Source organism: Cervus elaphus, chromosome 13 (assembly GCF_910594005.1).
Source record: "Cervus elaphus chromosome 13, mCerEla1.1, whole genome shotgun sequence".
Lineage (NCBI taxonomy): Eukaryota > Metazoa > Chordata > Mammalia > Artiodactyla > Cervidae > Cervus > Cervus elaphus.
This window is the reverse complement of record NC_057827.1, coordinates 4,783,876-4,801,267: the sequence shown is the minus strand read 5'-3', so window position 1 is coordinate 4,801,267 and position 17,392 is coordinate 4,783,876.

The following is a 17,392-nucleotide window of genomic DNA, read 5'->3' as shown; positions in this document are numbered from 1 at the left end:
CTTCTCTCAGCTCTAGGTATGTGAGAGGGACCCTGATTTTGCGGTCTCAAGTGAAATGGACACTGCGATACTCTGACGCGAAATAAGGCTGGATATCCCTGCAGTGACTTGAATGCAGGCTCGTCTTGCTTCTCCCAAGATGAAAGAATGTCTGAATCCCCTGTGGAGACCACAGAGAAAGACCTAGTTCCCCACCTCATCCCGACCGGAGGCCTCACATCCTTTGAAAACTCCAGAGGTACGCGGAGATCAGTGCCTCCAAAGGAGACGATGCCTGACTCCTCGTGAAACTTGATAGGAGTGCCAGGATTCGTGTGGCACGTGAATAGGGACCCTTGGTTTCCCGCCTCAGCTGGAGAGGCGTCCCAATTGCCCTGCCAAGCCTCGAGGAGAATCCCGAGTTGTCCGTCGCAACTAGGCAGGAGTCCTGACGTCGCTGAACAAACACGTGTGTGGAAGGGCCATCCCCGTCGTAACTCGAGAATATACCCCAGGTTCCCGCCGCAACTCGAGAAAAACCATGAGACATCCCCCTCGCCACGACATGAGGCCTGATTCCCCTGCACTGCGTGCAGAGCAACTCCGTGTTGCACATCACACATGAAAGGAGTCTTGATTTCCTTGATGGCACTCCAGAGAAACCCCAAGAACACTGTTTCAAGGCTAGAGGGATCCTGAGGTCACTGTAGCAACACGAAAGAGCTCCGTGGACCAAAAATCAACTCGAGATGAGAGGTTTGTCCCTGACTTCGACTCCAGAGGAATATCACCTTACCACAAGCACCTCAAGAGGAGGCTTCTCTCAGCTCTAGGTATGTGAGAGGGACCCTGAGTTTGCGGTCTAAAGTGGAATGAACACCGCGATGCCCTGACTCGAAATAAGGCCGGATATCCCTGCAGTGACTTTAAAGCAGGCTCGTCTTGCATCTCCCAAGACGAAAGGATGTCTGAATCCCCAGTGGAGACCACAGAGAAAGACCTAGTTCCCCACCTCATCGCGACCGGAGGCCTCACTTCCTTTGAAAACTCCAGAGGTACACGGAGATCAGTGCCTCCAAAGGAGACGATGCCTGACTCCTCGAGAAACTTGATAGGAGTCCCAGGATTCCTGTGGCACGTGGAAAGGGACCCTTGGTCTCCCGCCTCAGCTGGAGAGGCGTCCCAATTGCCCTGCCAAGCCTCGAGGAGAATCCCGAGTTGTCCCTCGCAACTAGGCAGGAGTCCTTACGTCGCTGAACAAACACGTGGGTGGAAGGGCCATCCCCGTCGTAACTCGAGAATATACCCCAGGTTCCCGCCGCAATTCGAGAAAAACCATGAGACTTCCCCCTCGCCACGAGATGAGGACCGATTCCCCTGCACTGCGTGCAGAGCAATTCCGTGTTGCACATCACACATGAAAGGAGCCTTGATTTCCTTGATGGCACTCCAGAGAAACCCCAACAACACTGTTTCAAGGCTAGAGGGATCCTGAGGTCACTGTAGCAAAACGAAAGAGCTCCGTGGACCAAAAATCAACTCGAGATGAGAGGTTAGTCCCTGGCTTCGACTCCAGAGGAATACCACCTTACCACAAGCACCTCAAGAGGAGGCTTCTCTCAGCTCTAGGTATGTGAGAGGGACCCTGATTCTGCGGAATCAAGTGGAATGGACACTGCGATGCCCTGACGGGAAATAAGCCCGGATATCCCTGCAGTGACTTGAATGCAGGCTCGTCTTGCATCTCCCAAGATGAAAGGATGTCTGAATCCCCTGTGGAGGCCACAGAGAAAGACCTAGTTCCCCACCTCATCGCGACCGGAGGCCTCACATCCTTTGAAAACTCCAGAGGTACGCGGAGATCAGTGCCTCCAAAGGAGACGATGCCTGACACCTCGTGAAACTTGATAGGAGTCCCAGCATTCCTGTGGCACGTGGAAAGGGACACTTGGTCTCCCGCCTCAGCTGGAGAGGCGTCCCAATTGCCCTGCCAAGCCTCGAGGAGAATCGCGAGTTGTCCCTCGCAACTAGGCAGGAGTCCTGACGACGCTGAACAAACACGTGGGTGGAAGGGCCATCCCCGACCTAACTCGAGATTATACCCCAGGTTCCCGCCGCAACTCGAGAAAAACCATGAGACTTCCCCCTCGCCGCGAGATGAGGCCTGATTCCCCTGCACTGCGTGGAGAGCAATTCCGTGTTGCACATCACACATGAAAGGAGCCTTGATTTCCTTGATGGCACTCCAGAGAAATCCCAAGAACACTGTTTCAAGGCTAGAGGGATCCTGAGGTCACTGTAGCAACAGGAAGGAGCTCCGTGGACAAAAATCAATTCGAGATGAGAGGTTAGTCCCTGGCTTCGACTCCAGAGGAATACCACCTTACCACAAGCACCTCAAGAGGAGGCTTCTCTCAGCTCTAGGTTTGTGAGAGGGACCCTGAGTTCGCGGCCTCAAGTGGAATGGACACCGCAATGCCCTGACTTGAAATAAGGCCGGATATCCCTGCAGTGACTTGAATGCAGGCTCGTCTTGCATCTCCAAAGACGAAAGGATGTCTGAATCCCCTGTGGAGACCACAGAGAAAGACCTAGTTCGCCACCTCATCGCGACCGGAGGCCTCACATCCTTTGAAAACTCCAGAGGTACGCAGAGATCAGTGCCTCCAAAGGAGACGATGCCGGACTCCTCGTGAAACTTGATAGGAGTCCCAGGATTCCTGTGGCAAGTGGAAAGGGACCCTTGGTCTCCCGCCTCAGCTGGAGAGGCGTCCCAATTGCCCTGCCAAGCCTCGAGGAGAGTCCCGAGTTGTCCCAAGCAACTAGGCAGGAGTCCTGCCATCGCTGAACAAACACGTGTGTGTAAGGGCCATCCCCGTCGTAACTCGAGAATATACCCCAGGTTCCCGCCAGAACTCGAGAAAAACCATTAGACTTCCCCCTCGCCGCGAGATGAGGCCCGATTCCCCTGCACTGCGTGCAGAGCAATTCCGTGTTGCACATCACACATGAAAGGAGCCTTGATTTCCTTGATGGCACTCCAGAGAAACCCCAAGAACACTGTTTCAAGGCTAGAGGGATCCTGAGGTCACTGTAGCAACAAGAAAGAGCTCCGTGGACCAAAAATCAACTCGAGATGAGAGATTATTCCCTAACTTCGGCTCCAGAGGAATACCACCTTTCCACAAGCACCTCAAGAGGAGGCTTCTCTCAGCTCCAGGTGTGTGAGAGGGACCCTGAGTTTGCGGCCTCAAGTGGAATGAACACCGCGATGCCCTGACTCGAAATAAGGCCGGATATCCCTGCAGTGACTTGAATGCAGGCTCGTCTTGCATCTCCCAAGATGAAAGAATGTCTGAATCCCCTGTGGAGGACACAGAGAAAGACCTAATTCTCCACCTCATGGCGACCGGAGGCCTCACATAATTTGAAAACTCCAGAGGTACGCGGAGATCAGTGCCTCCAAAGGAGACGATGCCTGACTCCTCGTGAAACTTGATAGGAGTCCCAGGATTCCTGTGGCACATGGAAAGTGACCCTTGGTCTCCCGCCTCAGCTGGAGAGACGTCCCAATTGCCCTGCCAAGCCTCGAGGAGAATCCCGAGTTGTCCCTCGCAAATAGGCAGGAGTCCTGACATCGCTGAACAAACACGTGGTTTGAAGGGCCATCCCCGTCATAACCCGAGAAAATACCCCAGGTTCCCGCCGCAACTCGAGAAAAACCATGAGACTTCCCCCTCGCCCCGAGATGAGGCCCGATTCCCCTGCACTGCGTGCAGAGCAGTTCCGTGTTCCACATCACACATGAAAGGTGTCTTAATTTCCTTGATTGCACTCCAGAGAAACCCAAAGAACACTGTTTCAAGGCTAGAGGGATCCTGAGGTCACTGTAGCAACACGAAAGAGCTCCGTGGACCAAGAATCGACTCGAGATGAGAGGTTAGTCCCTGGCTTCGACTCCAGAGGAATACTACCTTACCACAAGCACCTCAAGAGGAGGCTTCTCTCAGCTCTAGGTATGTGAGAGGACCCTGATTTTGCGGCCTCAAGTGGAATGGACACTGTGATGCCCTGACGCGAAATAAGGCCGGATATCCGTGCAGTGACTTGAATGCAGGCTCGTCTTGCATCTCCCAAGATGTACGAATGTCTGAATCCCCTGTGGAGACCACAGAGAAAGACCTAGTTCCCCACCTCATCACGAACAGAGGCCTCACATCCTTTGAAAACTCCAGAGGTACGCGGAGATCATTGCCTCCAAAGGAGACGATGCCTGACACCTCGTGAAACTTGATAGGAGTCCCAGGATTCCTGTGGCACTTGGAAAGGGACCCTTGGTCTCCCGCCTAAGCTGGAGAGGCGTCCCAATTGCCCTGCGAAGCCTCGAGGAGAATCCCGAGTTGTCCCTCGCAACTAGGCAGGAGTCCTGACGTCGCTGAACAAACACGTGGGTGGAAGGGCCATCCCCGTCGTAACTCGAGAATATACCTCAGGTTCCCGCCGTAACTTGAGAAAAACCATGAGACTTCCCCCTCGCCGCGAGATGAGGCCTGATTCCCCAGCACTGCGTGCAGAACAATTACGTGTGGCACATCACACATGAAAGGAGCCTTGATTACCTTGATGGCACTCCAGAGAAACCCCAAAAACACTGTTTCAAGGCTAGAGGGATCCTGAGGTCACTGTAGCAACATGAAAGAGCTCCGCGGACCAAAAATCAACTCGAGATGAGAGGTTAGTCCCTGGCTTCGACTCCAGAGGAATACCACCTTACCACAAGCACCTCAAGAGGAGGCTTCTCTCAGATCTAGGTATGTGAGAGGGACCCTGAGTTTGCGGCCTCAAGTGGAATGGACACCGCAATTCCCTGAATCGAAATAAGGCCGGATATCCCTGCAGTGACTTGAATGCAGGCTCGTCTTGCATCTCCCAAGATGAAAGGATGTCTGAATCCCCTGTGGAGGCCACAGAGAAAGACCTAGTTCCCCACCTCATGGCGACCGGAGCCCTCACATCCTTTGAAAACTCCAGAGGTACGCGGAGATCAGTGCCTCCAAAGGAAACGATGCCTGACTCCTCGTGAAACTTGATAGGAGTCCCAGGATTCCTGTGGCACGTGGAAAGGGACCCTTGGTCTCCCGCCTCAGCTGGAGAGGCGTCCCAATTGCCCTGCCAAGCCTCGAGGAGAATCGGGAGTTGTCCCTCGCCACTAGGCAGGAGTCCTGACGTCGCTGAACAAACACGTGGGTGGAAGGGCCATCCCCGTCGTAACTCGAGATTATACCCCAGGTTCCCGCCGCAACTCGAGAAAAACCATGAGACTTCCCCCTCGCCGCGAGATGAGGCCCGATTCCCCTGCACTGCGTGGAGAGCAATTCAATGTTGCACATCACACATGAAAGGAGCCTTGATTTCCTTGATGGCACTCCAGAGAAACCCCAAGAACACTGTTTCAAGGCTAGAGGAATCCTGAGGTCACTGTAGCAACAGGAAAGAGCACCGTGGCCCAAAAATCAACTCGAGATGAGAGGTTAGTCCCTGGCTTCGACTCCAGAGGAATACCACCTTACCACAAGCACCTCAAGAGGAGGTTTCTCTCAGCTCTAGGTATGTGAGAGGGACCCTGAGTTCGCGGCCTCAAGTGGAATGGACATCGCGATGCCCTGACTTGAAATAAGGCCGGATATCCCTGCAGTGACTTGAATGCAGGCTCGTCTTGCATCTCCCAAGACGAAAGGATGTCTGAATCCCCTGTGGAAACCACAGAGAAAGACCTAGTTCCCCACCTCATCGCGACCGGAGGCCTCACATCCTTTGAAAACTCCAGAGGTATGCAGAGATCAGTGCCTCCAAAGGAGACGATGCCTGACTCCTCGTGAAACTTGATAGGAGTCCCAGGATTCCTGTGGCACGTGGAAAGGCACCCTTGGTCTCCCGCCTCAGCTGGAGAGGCGTCCCAATTGCCCTGCCAAGCCTCGAGGAGAATCTCGAGGGGTCCCTCGCAACTAGGCAGGAGTCCTGACGTCGCTGAACAAACACGTGTGTGGAAGGGCCATTCCCGTCGTAACTCGAGAATATACCCCAGGTTCCCGCCGCAACTCGAGAAAGACCATGAGACTTCCCCCTCGCCGCGAGATGAGGCCCGATTCCCCTGCACTGCGTGCAGAGCAATTCCGTGTTGCACATCACACATGAAAGGAGCCTTGATTTCCTTGATGGCACTCCAGAGAAACCCCAACAACACTGTTTCAAGGCTAGAGGGATCCTGAGGTCACTGTAGCAACAAGAAAGAGCTCCGTGGACTAAAAATCAACTCGAGATGAGAGGTTAGTCCCTGGCTTCGACTCCAGAGGAATACCACCTTACCACAAGCACCTCAAGAGGAGGCTTCTCTCAGCTCTAGCTATGTGAGAGGGACCCTGAGTTTGCGGTCTCAAGTGGAATGGACACCGCGATGCCCTGACTCGAAATAAGGCCGGATATCCCTGCAGTGACTTGAATGCAGGCTCGTCTTGCATCTCCCAAGACGAAAGGATGTCTGAATCCCCTGTGGAGACCACAGAAAAAGACCTAGTTCCCCACCTCATCGCGACGGGAGGCCTCACATCCTTTGAAAACTCCAGAGGTACGCGGAGATGAGTGCTTCCAAAGGAGACGATGCCTGACTCCTCGGGAATCTTGATAGGAGTCCCAGGATTCCTGTGGCACGTGGAAAGGGACCCTTCGTCTCCCGCCTCAGGTGGAGAGGCGTCCCAATTGCCCTGCCAAGCCTCGAGGAGAATCCCGAGTTGTCCCTCGCAACTAGGCAGGAGTCCTGACGTCGCTGAACAAACATGTGGCTGGAAGGGCCATCCCCGTCGTAACTCGAGAATATACCCCAGGTTCCCGCCGCAACTCGAGAAAAACCATGAGACTTCCCCCTCGCCGCGAGATGAGGCCCGATTCCCCTGCACTGCGTGCAGAGCAATTCCGTGTTGCACATCACACATGAAAGGAGCCTTGATTTCCTTGACGGCACTGCAGAGAAACCCCAAGAACACTGTTTCAAGGCTAGAGGGATCCTGAGGTCACTGTAGCAACACGAAAGAGCTCCATGGACCAAAAATCAACTCGAGATGAGAAGTTAGTCCCGGGCTTCGACTCCAGAGGAATACCACCTTACCACAAGCACCTCAAGAGGAGGCTTCTCTCAGCTCTAGGTATGTGAGAGGGACCCTGAGTTTGCGGCCTCAAGTAGAATAGACACCGCGATGCCCTGACTCGAAATAAGGCCGGATATCCCTGCAGTGACTTAAATGCAGGCTCGTCTTGCATCTCCCAAGACGAAAGGATGTCTGAACCCCTGTGGAGACCACAGAAAAAGATCTAATTCCCCATCTCATCGGGACCGGAGGCCTCACATCCTTTGAAAACTTCAGAGGTACGCGGAGATCAGTGCCTCCAAAGGAGACGATGCCTGACTCCTCGTGAAACTTGATAGGAGTCCCAGGATTCCTGTGCACGTGGAAAGGGACTCTTGGTCTCCCGCCTCAGCTGGAGAGGCGTCCCAATTGCCCTGCCAAGCCTCGAGGAGAATCCCGAATTGTCCCTCGCAACTAGGCAGGAGTCCTGACGTCGCTGAACAAACACGTGGCTGAAAGGGCCATCCAAGTCGTAACTCGAGAATATACCCCAGGTTCCCGCCGCAACTCGAGAAAAACCATGAGACTTCCCCCTCGCCGTGAGATGAGGCCCGATTCCCCTGCACTGCGGGCAGAGCAATTCAATGTTGCACATCACACATGAAAGGAGCCTTGATTTCCTTCATGGCACTCCACAGAAACCCCAAGAACACTGTTTCAAGGCTAGAGGGATCCTGAGGTCACTGTAGCAACACAAAAGAGCTCCGTGGACCAAAAATCAACTCGAGATGAGAGGTTAGTCCCTGGCTTCGTCTCCAGAGGAATACCACCTCACCACAAGCACCTCAAGAGGAGGCTTCTCTCAGCTCTAGGTATGTGAGAGGGACCCTGAGTTTGCGGCCTCAAGTGGAATGGAGACCGCGATGCCCTGACTTGAAATAAGGCCGGATATCCCTGCAGTGACTTGAATGCAGGCTCGTCTTGCATCTCCAAAGACGAAAGGATGTCTGAATCCCCTGTGGAAACCACAGAGAAAGACCTAGTTCCCCACCTCATCGCGACCGGAGGCCTCACATCCTTTGAAAACTCCAGAGGTATGCAGAGATCAGTGCCTCCAAAGGAGACGATGCCTGACTCCTCGTGAAACTTGATAGGAGTCCCAGGATTCCTGTGGCACGTGGAAAGGGACCCTTGGTCTCCCGCCTCAGCTGGAGAGGCGTCCCAATTGCCCTGCCAAGCCTCGAGGAGAATCTCGAGGGGTCCCTCGCAACTAGGCAGGAGTCCTGACGTCGCTGAACAAACACGTGTGTGGAAGGGCCATCCCCGTCGTAGCTCGAGAATATACCCCAGGTTCCCGCCGCAACTCGAGAAAGACCATGAGACTTCCCCCTCGCCGCGAGATGAGGCCCGATTCCCCTGCACTGCGTGCAGAGCAATTCCGTGTTGCACATCACACATGAAAGGAGCCTTGATTTCCTTGATGGCACTCCAGAGAAACCCCAAGAACACTGTTTCAAGGCTAGAGGGATCCTGAGGTCACTGTAGCAACAAGAAAGAGCTCCGTGGACTAAAAATCAACTCGAGATGAGAGGTTAGTCCCTGGCTTCGACTCCAGAGGAATACCACCTTACCACAAGCACCTCAAGAGGAGGCTTCTCTCAGCTCTAGCTATGTGAGAGGGACCCTGAGTTTGCGGTCTCAAGTGGAATGGACACCGCGATGCCCTGACTCGAAATAAGGCCGGATATCCCTGCAGTGACTTGAATGCAGGCTCGTCTTGCATCTCCCAAGACGAAAGGATGTCTGAATCCCCTGTGGAGACCACAGAAAAAGACCTAGTTCCCCACCTCATCGCGACGGGAGGCCTCACATCCTTTGAAAACTCCAGAGGTACGCGGAGATGAGTGCTTCCAAAGGAGACGATGCCTGACTCCTCGGGAATCTTGATAGGAGTCCCAGGATTCCTGTGGCACGTGGAAAGGGACCCTTGATCTCCCGCCTCAGCTGGAGAGGCGTCCCAATTGCCCTGCCAAGCCTCGAGGAGAATCCCGAGTTGTCCCTCGCAACTAGGCAGGAGTCCTGACGTCGCTGAACAAACATGTGGTTGGAAGGGCCATCCCCGTCGTAACTCGAGAATATACCCCAGGTTCCCGCCGCAACTCGAGAAAAACCATGAGACTTCCCCCTCGCCTCGAGATGAGGCCCGATTCCCCTGCACTGCGTGCAGAGCAATTCCGTGTTGCACATCACACATGAAAGGAGCCTTGATTTCCTTGGTGGCACTCCAGAGAAACCCCAAGAACACTGTTTCAAGGCTAGAGGGATCCTGAGGTCACTGTAGCAACACGAAAGAGCTCCATGGACCAAAAATCAACTCGAGATGAGAGGTTAGTCCCGGGCTTCGACTCCAGAGGAATACCACCTTACCACAAGCACCTCAAGAGGAGGCTTCTCTCAGCTCTAGGTATGTGAGAGGGACCCTGAGTTTGCGGCCTCAAGTAGAATAGACACCGCGATGCCCTGACTCGAAATAAGGCCGGATATCCCTGCAGTGACTTAAATGCAGGCTCGTCTTGCATCTCCCAAGACGAAAGGATGTCTGAACCCCTGTGGAGACCACAGAAAAAGACCTAATTCCCCATCTCATCGCGACCGGAGGCCTCACATCCTTTGAAAACTTCAGAGGTACGCGGAGATCAGTGCCTCCAAAGGAGACGATGCCTGACTCCTCGTGAAACTTGATAGGAGTCCCAGGATTCCTGTGCACGTGGAAAGGGACTCTTGGTCTCCCGCCTCAGCTGGAGAGGCGTCCCAATTGCCCTGCCAAGCCTCGAGGAGAATCCCGAATTGTCCCTCGCAACTAGGCAGGAGTCCTGACGTCGCTGAACAAACACGTGGCTGAAAGGGCCATCCAAGTCGTAACTCGAGAATATACCCCAGGTTCCCGCCGCAACTCGAGAAAAACCATGAGACTTCCCCCTCGCCGTGAGATGAGGCCCGATTCCCCTGCACTGCGGGCAGAGCAATTCAATGTTGCACATCACACATGAAAGGAGCCTTGATTTCCTTCATGGCACTCCACAGAAACCCCAAGAACACTGTTTCAAGGCTAGAGGGATCCTGAGGTCACTGTAGCAACACAAAAGAGCTCCGTGGACCAAAAATCAACTCGAGATGAGAGGTTAGTCCCTGGCTTCGTCTCCAGAGGAATACCACCTCACCACAAGCACCTCAAGAGGAGGCTTCTCTCAGCTCTAGGTATGTGAGAGGGACCCTGAGTTTGCGGCCTCAAGTGGAATGGAGACCGCGATGCCCTGACTCGAAATAAGGCCGGATATCCCTGCAGTGACTTGAATGCAGGCTCGTCTTGCATCTCCCAAGACGAAAGGATGTCTGAATCCCCTGTGGAGACCACAGAGAAAGACCTAGTTTCCCACCTCATGGCGACCGGAGGCCTCACATCCTTTGAAAACTCCAGAGGTACGCGGAGATCATTGCCTCCAAAGGAGACGATGCCTGACTCCTCGTGAAACTTGATAGGAGTCCCAGGATTCCTGTGGCACGTGGATAGGGACACTTGGTCTCCCGTCTCAGCTGGAGAGGCGTCCCAATTGTCCTGCCAAGCCTCGAGGAGAATCCCGAGTTGTCCCTCGAAACTAGGCAGGAGTCCTGACGTCGCTGAACAAACACGTGGGTGGAAGGGCCATCCCCGTCGTAACTCGAGAATATACCCCAGGTTCCCGCCGCAACTCGAGAAAAACCATGAGACTTCCCCCTCGCCGCGAGATGAGGCCCGATTCCCCTGCACTGCGTGCAGAGCAATTCGGTGTTGCACATCACACATGAAAGGAGCCTTGATTTCCTTGATGGCACTCCAGAGAAACCCCAAGAACACTGTTTCAAGGCTAGAGGGATCCTGAGGTCACTGTAGCAACACGAAAGAGCTCGGTGGACCACAAATCAACACGAGATGATAGGTTAGTAACCGGCTTCGACTCCAGAGGAATACCACCTCACCACAAGCACCTCAAGAGGAGGCTTCTCTCAGCTCTAGGTATGTGAGAGGGACCCTGAGTTTGCGGCCTCAAGTGGAATGGACACCGCGATGCCCTGACTCGAAATAAGGCCGGATATCCCTGCAGTGACTTGAATGCAGGCTCGTCTTGCATCTCCCAAGATGAAAGGATGTCTGAATCCCCTGTGGAGACCACAGAGAAAGACCTAGTTCCCCACCTCATCGCGACCGGAGGCCTCACATCCTTTGAAAACTTCAGAGGTACACGGAGATCAGTGCCTCCAAAGGGGACGATGCCTGACTCCTCGTGCAACTTGATAGGAGTCCCAGGATTCCTGTGGCACATGGAAAGGGACCCTTGGTCTCCCGCCTCACCTGGAGAGGCGTCCCAATTGCCCTGCCAAGCCTCGAGGAGAATCCCGAGTTGTCCCTCGCAACTAGGCAGGAGTCCTGACGTCGCTGAACAAACACGTGGGTGGAAGGGCCATCCCCGTCATAACTCGAAAATATACCCCAGGTTCCCGCCGAAACTCGAGAAAAATCATGAGACTTCCCCCTCCCCGCGAGATGAGGCCCGATTCCCCTGCACTGCGTGCAGAGCAATTCCGTGTTGCACATCACACATGAAAGGAGCCTTGATTTCCTTGATGGCACTACAGAGAAACCCAAAGAACACTCTTTCAAGGCTAGAGGGATCCTGAGGACACTGTAGCAACTCGAAAGAGCTCCGTGGACCAAAAATCAACTCGAGATGAGAGGTTAGTCCCTGGCTTCGACTCCAGAGGAATACCACCTTACCACAAGCACCTCAAGAGGAGGCTTCTCTCAGCTCTAGCTATGTGAGAGGGACCCTGAGTTTGCGGCCTCAAGTGGAATGGACACCGTGATGCCCTGACTCGAAATAAGCCCGGATATCCCTGCAGTGACTTGAATGAAGGCTCGTCTTGCATCTTCCAAGACGAAAGGCTGTCTGAATCCCTTGTGGAGACCACAGAGAAGACCTAGTTCCCCACCTCATCGCGACCGGAGGCCTCACATCCTTTGAAAACTCCAGAGGTACGCAGAGATCAGTGCCTCCAAAGGAGACGATGCCTGCCTCCTCGTGAAACTTGATAGGAGTCCCAGGATTCCTGTGGCACGTGGAAAGGGAAACTTGGTCTCCCGCCTCAGCCAGAGAGGCGTCCCAGTTGCCCTGCCAAGCCTCGAGGAGAATCCCGAGTTGTCCCTCGCAACTAGGCAGGAGTCCTGACGTCGCAGAACAAACACGTGTGTGGAAGGGCCATCCCCGTCGTAACTCGAGAATATACCCCAGGTTCCCGCCGAAACTCGAGAAAAACCATGAGACTTCCCCCTCGCCGCAAGATGAGGCCCGATTCCCTTGCACTGCGTGCAAGGCAATTCCATGTTGCACATCACACATGAAAGGAGCCTTGATTTCCTTGATGGCACTCTAGAGAAACCCCAAGAACACTGTTTCAAAGCGAGAGGGATCCTGAGGTCACTGTAGCAACACAAAAGAGCTCCGTGGACCAAAAATCAACACGAGATGAGAGGTTAGTCCCTGGCTTCGACTACAGAAGAACACCACCTTACCACGAGTACCTCAAGAGGAGGCTTCTCTCAGCTCTAGGTATGTGAGAGGGAACCTGAGTTAGCAGCCTCAAGTGGAATGGACACCGCGATGCCCTGACTCGAAATAAGGCCGGATATCCCTGCAGTGACTTGAATGCAGGCTCGTCTTGCATCTCCCAAGACGAAAGGATGTCTGAATCCCCTGTGGAGACCACAGAAGAAGACCTAGTTCCCCACCTCATCGCGACCGGAGGCCTCACATCCTTTGAAAACTCCAGAGGTACGCGGAGATCAGTGCCTCCAAAGGAGAAGATGCCTGACTCCTCGTGAAACTTGATAGAGTCCCAGGATTCCTGTGCACGTGGAAAGGGACCCTTGGTCTCCCGCCTCAGCTGGAGAGGCGTCCCAATTGCCCTGCCAAGCCTCGAGGAGAATCCCGAATTGTCCCTCGCAACTAGGCAGGAGTCCTGACGTCGCTGAACAAACACGTGGCTGAAAGGGCCATCCAAGTCGTAACTCGAGAATATACCCCAGGTTCCCGCCGCAACTCCAGAAAAACCATGAGACTTCCCACTCGCCGCGAGATGAGGCCCGATTCCCCTGCACTGCGGGCAGAGCAATTCAATGTTGCACATCACACATGAAAGGAGCCTTGATTTCCTTCATGGCACTCCACAGAAACCCTAAGACCACTGTTTCAAGGCTAGAGGGATCCTGAGGTCACTGTAGCAACACAAAAGAGCTCCGTGGACCAAAAATCAACTCGAGATGAGAGGTTAGTCCCTGGCTTCGTCTCCAGAGGAATACCACCTTACCACAAGCACCTCAAGAGGAGGCTTCTCTCAGCTCTAGGTATGTGAGAGGGACCCTGAGTTTGCGGCCTCAAGTGGAATGGACACCGCGATGCCCTGACTCGAAATAAGGCCGGATATCCTTGCAGTGACTTGAATGCAGACTCGTCTTGCATCTCCCAAGATGAAAGGATGTCTGAATCCCCTGTGGAGACCACAGAGAAAGACCTAGTTCCCCACCTCATGGCAACCGATGCCTCACATCCTTTGATAACTCCAGAGGTACGCAGAGATCCGCGCCTCCATAGGAGACGATGCCTGACTCCTCGTGAAACTTGATAGGAGTCCCAGGATTCCTTTGGCACGTGGAAAGGGACACTTGGTCTCACGATCAGCTGGAGAGGCATCCCAATTGCCCTGCCAAGCCTCGAGGAGAATCCCGAGTTGTCCCGCGCAACTAGGCAGGAGTCCTGACGTTGCTGAATAAACAAGTGTGTGAAAGTTCCATCCCCGACGTAACTCGAGAATATACCCCACGTTCCCGCCGCAACTCGAGAAAAACCATGAGACTTCCCCCTCGCCTCGAGATCAGGTCCGATTCCGCTGCACTGCGTGCAGAGCAATTCCGTGTTGCACATCACACATGAAAGGAGCCTTGATTTCCATGATGGCACTCCAGAGTAACCCCAAGAACACTGTTTCAAGGCTAGAGGGATCCTGAGGTCACTGTAGCAACACGAAAGAGCTCCGTGGACCAAAAATCAACTCGAGATGAGAGGTTAGTCCCTAACGTCGACTCCAGAGCAATAACACCTTACCACAAGCACCTCAAGAGAAGGCTTCTAGCAGCTTTAGGTATGTGAGAGGGACCCTGAGTTTGCGGCCTCAAGTGGAATGGACACCGTGATGCCCTGACTCGAAATAAGCCCGGATATCCCTGCAGTGACTTGAATGAAGGCTCGTCTTGCATCTTCCAAGACGAAAGGCTGTCTGAATCCCTTGTGGAGACCACAGAGAAAGACCTAGTTCCCCACCTCATCGCGACCGGAGGCCTCACATCCTTTGAAAACTCCAGAGGTACGCAGAGATCAGTGCCTCCAAAGGAGACGATGCCTGCCTCCTCGTGAAACTTGATAGGAGTCCCAGGATTCCTGTGGCACGTGGAAAGGGAAACTTGGTCTCCCGCCTCAGCCGGAGAGGCGTCCCAGTTGCCCTGCCAAGCCTCGAGGAGAATCCCGAGTTGTCCCTCGCAAGTAGGCAGGAGTCCTGACGTGGCTGAACAAACACGTGGGTGGAAGGGCCATCCCCCTCGCAACTCGAGAATATACCCCAGGTTCCTGCCGCAACTCGAGAAAAACCATGAGACTTCCCCCTCGCGCGAGTTGAGGACCGATTCCCCTGCACTGCATGCAGAGCAATTCCGTGTTGCACATCACACATGAAAGGAGCCTTGATTTCCTTGATGGCACTCCAGAGAAACCCGAAGAACACTGTTTCAAGGCTAGAGGGATTCTGAGGTCACTGTCACAACACGAAAGAGCTCCGTGGACCAAAAAACAACTCGAGATGAGAGGTTAGTCCCTGGCTTCGACTCCAGAGGAATACCACCTTACCACAAGTACCTCAAGAGGAGGCTTCTCTCAGCTCTAGGTATGTGAGAGGGACCCTTACGTTGCGGCCTCAAGTGGAATGGACACCGCGATGTCCTGACTCGAAATACGGCCGCATATCCCTGCAGTGACTTGAATGCAGGCTCGTCTTGCATCTCCCAAGACGAAAGGATGTCTGAATCCCCTGTGGAGACCACAGAGAAAGACCTAGTTCCCCACCTCTTCGCGACCGGAGGCCTCACATCCTTTGACAACGCCAGAGGTACGCGGAGATCAGTGCCTCCAAAGGAGCCAATGCCTGACTCCTCGTGAAACTTGATAGGAGTCCCAGGATTCCTGTGGCACGTGGAAAGGGACCGTTGGTCTCCCGCCTCAGCTGGAGAGGCATCCCAATTGCCCTGCCAAGCCTCGAGGAGAATCCCGAGTTGTCCCTCGTAACTAGGCAGGAGTCCTGACGTTGCTGAACAAACACGTGGGTGGAAGGGCCATCCCCGTCGTAACTCGAGAATATACCCCAGGTTCCCGCCGCAACTCGAGAAAAACCATGAGACTTCCCCCTCGCGCGAGTTGAGGCCCGATTCCTCTGCACTGCATGCAGAGCAATTCCGTGTTGCACATCAAACAAGAAAGGAGCCTTGATTTCCTTGATGGCACTCCAGAGAAACCCCAAGAACACTGTTTCAAGGCTAGAGGGATCCTGAGGTCACTGTCGCAACACGAAAGAGCTCCGTGGACCAAAAATCAACTCGAGATGAGAGGTTAGTCCCTGGCTTCGACTCCAGAGGAATACCACCTTACGACAAGCACATCAAGAGGAGGCTTCTCTCAGCTCTAGGTTTGTGAGAGGGACCCTGAGTTTGCGGCCTCAAGTGGAATGGACACCGCGATGCCCTGACTCGAAATAAGGCCGGTTATCCCTGCAGTGACTTGAATGCAGGCTCGTCTTGCATCTCCCAAGACGAAAGGATGTTTGAATCCCCTGTGGAGACCGCAGTGAAAGACCTAGTTCCCCACCTCATCGCGACTGGAAGCCTCACATCCTTTGAAAACTCCAGAGGTACGCGGAGATCAGTGCCTCCAAAGGAGATGATGCCGGACTCCTCGTGAAACTTGATAGGATTCTCAGGATTCCTGTGGCAAGTGGAAAGGGGCCCTTGGTCTCCCGCCTCAGCTGGAGAGGTGTCCCAATTGCCCTGCCAAGCCTCGAGGAGAATCCCGAGTTGTCCCTCGCAACTAGGCAGGAGTCCTGACGTCGCTGAACAAACACGTGGGTGGAAGGGCCATCCCCGTCGTAACTCGAGAATATACCCCAGGTTCCCACCACAACTCGAGAAAAACCATGAGACTTCCCACTCGCCGGAAAATGAGGCCCGATACCCTGCACTGCGGGCAGAGCAATTCCGTGTTGCACATCACACATGAAAGGAGCCTTGATTTCCTTGATGGCACTCCAGAGAAACCCCAAGAACACTGTTTCAAGGCTAGAGGGATCCTGAGGTCACTGTAGTAACACGAAAGAGCTCCATGGACAAAAATCAACTCGAGATGAGAGGTTAGTCCCTGGCTTCGACTCCAGAGGAATACCACCTTACCACAAGCACCTCAAGAGGAGGCTTCTCTCAGCTCTAGGTATGTGAGAGGGACCCTGAGTTTGCGGCCTCAAGTGGAATGGACACCGCGATGCCCTGACTCGAAATAAGGCCAGATATCCCTTCAGTGACTTGAATGCAGGCTCGTCTTGCATCTCCCAAGACGAAAGGATGTCTGAATCCCCTGTGGAGACCACAGAGAAAGACCTAGTTTCCCACCTCATCACGACTGGAGGCCTCACATCCTTTGAAAACTCCAGAGGTATGCGGAGATCAGTGCCTCCAAATGAGATGATGCCTGACTCCTCGTGAAACTTGATAGGAGTCCCAGGATTCCTGTGGCACGTGGAAAGGGACCCTTGGTCTCCCGCCTCAGCTGGAGAGGCATCCCAATTGCCCTGCCAAGCCTAGAGGAGAATCCCGAGTTGTCCCTCGCAACTAGGCAGGAGTCCTGACTTCGCAGAACAAACACGTGTGTGGAAGGGCCATCCCCGTCATAACTCGAGAATATACCCCAGGTTCCCGCCGCAACTCGAGAAAAACCATGAGACTTCCCCCTCGCCGCGAAATGAGGCCCGATTCCCCTGCACTGCGTGCAGAGAAATTCCGTGTTGCACATCACAGATGAAAGGAGCCTTGATTTCCTTGATGGCACTCCAGAGAAACCCCAAGAACACTGTTTCAAGGCTCGAGGGATCCTGAGGTCACTGTAGCA